At 30.1% G+C, this 408-nt stretch overlaps 1 protein-coding gene across 1 annotated transcript in view; it reads right to left on the bottom strand.

Moving 5' to 3' along the window:
• LOC119581700 (ankyrin-2-like) overlaps positions 1-408 on the bottom strand; it is a gene marked incomplete at its 5' end in the record, with an annotated part of 102,055 nt that overhangs the window by 93,089 nt on the left and 8,558 nt on the right.

Here is a 408-nt window from a genome sequence, read left to right as displayed (position 1 = left end):
CTGTAAATAAGATATAATTACATGCTGCTTTAAAAGGGCTGCATGCCATATCAATGCAATAATGTGCATTAAAAAAGCATCAAATTAATGGCTAAGATAAATGTAACATAAGCAGACGTCCTGTGTGCCAGTCAATATGTCATTCATTGAAAAAATATGGAAGTCAGTTTGTGTGATAAAAAAAAGTAGTAAATAAACACATAAAAAAAGAAAAATCATAACAAATCCTAAAAGATATCAACATTTCAAACAATAAGTTATTAAAAAATTACATCACACTTCTTCAGTATCAAGTCAGGGACAAAGAAAACCAAAAAATAGAAGGCACTCTTAACATTCCAACTAAACAGTACCAATCATCTATTATCCTGGGATTGTTAACTAAAGATCCATGAAACACACTTGGTC

Source organism: Penaeus monodon, chromosome 15 (assembly GCF_015228065.2).
Source record: "Penaeus monodon isolate SGIC_2016 chromosome 15, NSTDA_Pmon_1, whole genome shotgun sequence".
Taxonomy (NCBI): Eukaryota; Metazoa; Arthropoda; class Malacostraca; order Decapoda; family Penaeidae; genus Penaeus; species Penaeus monodon.
The sequence above is the reverse complement of the archived record's forward strand: the minus strand, read 5'-3'. Positions and strand labels throughout refer to the sequence as shown.